At 49.9% G+C, this 3,323-nt stretch overlaps 1 protein-coding gene across 1 annotated transcript in view; it reads left to right on the top strand.

Moving 5' to 3' along the window:
• Nucleotides 1-2,926: 2,926 nt before the first annotated feature.
• The window catches only part of PROSER2 (proline and serine rich 2), a 75,321-nt gene continuing 74,924 nt past the window's right edge, over nt 2,927-3,323 (top strand). The window contains exon 1 of the mRNA XM_015424040.1: nt 2,927-2,959. The gene's annotated coding sequence lies outside the window, so the exon portion shown is untranslated. The remainder of the gene's footprint in view (nt 2,960-3,323) is intronic.

Raw genomic sequence — 3,323 nt, 5'->3', positions numbered from 1 at the left:
TGCTCACTTCCATCATCCCCCTTTGAGCTTAGACACATGCAAATAGGTGTGAGCAGCTGAGGACCCTACGGGAAGAGTTCTACCAAAGTCTGATAGAACTCTTCCTTTAAGTTTCTCAGCTGCTCACACCTATTTGCATATCTACCCTCAGACTTGGAAGTGAACGTCTCAGCAAAATAATGAAGGGGGCAGTTCTTAGGGTTAGGGGGTGATACTGAAACTACTAGATTTTGGACTTATATTTACACTACAGTAATAGGATTATTTTTACTTGAGGAAGAGGGAAGGATAACAATTGCTAGTGCGGCGGAGTGGTTAGAGCCTTCTTTCAGATAGTTCCATGTGGCATACATGGTTATCTTTAGCCTCACAACAACCCTGTAAGGTAGGGTAGTCTGAGTGAAGGTGAGTATCCCAATTACCCAATGAACGTTGTAGCTGAATCCAGATCTGAAGCTGGATCTTCCAGGTCCTAGCCTGACACTCGGTTCCCAATCTACTCGGGTAGAAGTCCACATTCTGCCATGAAGCTCGCTGGGTGACCTTGGGCCAGTCACTCTCTCAGCCTAACCTACCTTGGAGGGTTGTTCTAAGGATTTTAAATATGTGTGTATATTTAGGAGGGGAGATATAGGGTTGCCAACCTCTAGGTGGTGGCTGGAGATCTGGAATCCCGCTAACAGGGATCAGTTTCCATGGAGAACATAACCGCTTCAGAAGGTGGACTATATGCAGGCCCAAAGCCAGAAATTTTAGTTTGGGGGGCCTTTTAAAAAGTCTGGGGGCATTGAAATTGACACGTGGCCCACGCGCATTGCCCCACTCCCCCCCAGCATTTACAGAGTCCCTTAAAATGCTTTGATGGAGCATCAGGGGTTGGCCCCACATGCGTCTGCACCCCAAGCCACGAATTCGCAGCTTGGAGTGCAGGCGTGCGTGGTCTCCACCAGCTTCTCCCCAAAAAGTTGGGGAGCCTTGGGAAGAAGTTCTGGGGCCAGGCCCCGGGAGGCCCCACCGTAGCTACGGGCCTGACTATATGGCATTCTACATGGCTGAGGTCTCTCCTCAAACCCTGACCTCCCCTGGCTCCACTCACCCCCCAAATCCCCAGGTAGTTCCTAACCCAGCACTGGAAACCCCAAGGGACAAGTAGCACACACTGTTGTGAGCTCCTTCACAGAGAGGAGGGGATGAAAAACGGTACTAGATAAAAGGGCGGTTGGGAAGGGTAATGTTCTTAGGATGCTGGACTAGAGGGACCACTGGTCTGATCCAGCAGGGCTCTTCTTATGTTCTTAGGATGCTGGGCTAGATGGACCCCTGGTCTGATCCAGCAGGGCTCTTCTTATGTTCTTAGGATGCTGGGCTAGATGGACCCCTGGTCTGATCCAGCAGGGCTCTTCTTATGTTCTTAGGATGCTGGGCTAGATGGACCCCTGGTCTGATCCAGCAGGGCTCTTCTTATGTTCTTAGGATGCTGGGCTAGATGGACCCCTGGTCTGATCCAGCAGGGCTCTTCTTATGTTCTTAGGATGCTGGGCTAGATGGACCCCTGGTCTGATCCAGCAGGGCTCTTCTTATGTTCTTAGGATGCTGGGCTAGATGGACCCCTGGTCTGATCCAGCAGGGCTCTTCTTATGTTCTTAGGATGCTGGGCTAGATGGACCCCTGGTCTGATCCAGCAGGGCTCTTCTTATGTTCTTAGGATGCTGGGCTAGATGGACCCCTGGTCTGATCCAGCAGGGCTCTTCTTATGTTCTTAGGATGCTGGGCTAGATGGACCCCTGGTCTGATCCAGCAGGGCTCTTCTTATGTTCTTAGGATGCTGGGCTAGATGGACCCCTGGTCTGATCCAGCAGGGCTCTTCTTATGTTCTTAGGATGCTGGGCTAGATGGACCCCTGGTCTGATCCAGCAGGGCTCTTCTTATGTTCTTAGGATGCTGGGCTAGATGGACCCCTGGTCTGATCCAGCAGGGCTCTTCTTATGTTCTTAGGATGCTGGGCTAGATGGACCCCTGGTCTGATCCAGCAGGGCTCTTCTTATGTTCTTAGGATGCTGGGCTAGATGGACCCCTGGTCTGATCCAGCAGGGCTCTTCTTATGTTCTTAGGATGCTGGGCTAGATGGACCCCTGGTCTGATCCAGCAGGGCTCTTCTGATGTTCTTAGGATGCTGGACTGGAAGGACCACTGGTCTGATCCAGCTGGGCTCTTCTCATGTTCTTATGCCGGGCCCCACTTATGTGCTGGGAACTAAATTGCTCTACGTTGTGAAAGGAGAATCATATAAAATTACACCATTCATATGGAGGAACAATGCAATATTTGAACAATTATGAGTTTTTCCCCGGGGGTCTCTCTCTCTCTCTCTTTCTCTCCCGCTCTCTCATCCGGTCTCCAAGCCACAGGCACACTGAGAAAGGGCTTATGAAGCTTTATAATTTGCTGCTGCAGTGTCTTCATTTTCCCTGAGTTGTTGACATCTTTTTGACATCTAAAATTACTATTTCCAGAAGAAGGGGGGAGTGGGTGTTCTTCAGGGGAGCCAGTTGGGTGTCACTCGCCCCGGGTTTTGAAATGCTTACTGCGCACAGTTCCTGAACGGACTGCCTCTGTACTCGCACGCCATCACACAGAAATAAAAAAAGACAAAACTTTTTTTTCTCCCCTCACGTAGCTCTCCAAGAGACTGGTTCGGCCGGTTTGCACAAACATCTGAAGTATGCGCCTCTTTCCTGTCCGATGCCCTGCCAACAGGCATGTGGGGCATTGCTGGGTTGTTACTTAACCACTCATTATGGGATTTGGCGTGCGATTACGAGCAGGTGGATCCTTTCCAAAAAGAAATAAGAAAGAAGGACGGGCGCTCATTTATCTCGAGATGGCCCCCAACTGCAGAAGCGGGCCCATCGCGAGGAAGATAAACTCCCGAGAAAAGTTATTTCCTGGGGTCGGGAGGGTAAGTTGGCTTCGCTTCTGCGCTGGTTATGTCATAGAGATTGGGGTGGGGTGGGGGAGGTTTCTGCAGTTCTGGAGAGAGGAAGCATTTTTGTTCCTCGTATAATATTCGTACTGGGGTTGTGTGTGCCTCCTCACAGATCCGATCGTTGGCAGGTTGGGACGGAGAAAATGGAGCAGAGCTAGATTTATCCACAAACGAAGGAAGCTCCAGTTTAGGGACTTAAATCACGACAGGCCTTTAAAGACAAATTTTTCAAAAAAACTATTTCTCAATGTTAGAAAAATACATTTGTTTGCTAATGTTTGCGGGGGGGGGGGGAGTTTAGCATAGTTTAAAATTAAGTTTGGCGTAGGGTTGGAAC

Source organism: Gekko japonicus, unplaced genomic scaffold, assembly GCF_001447785.1.
Source record: "Gekko japonicus isolate JY-2015 unplaced genomic scaffold, Gekko_japonicus_V1.1 scaffold2394, whole genome shotgun sequence".
NCBI classification, from domain to species: domain Eukaryota; kingdom Metazoa; phylum Chordata; class Lepidosauria; order Squamata; family Gekkonidae; genus Gekko; species Gekko japonicus.
The sequence above is the reverse complement of the archived record's forward strand: the minus strand, read 5'-3'. Positions and strand labels throughout refer to the sequence as shown.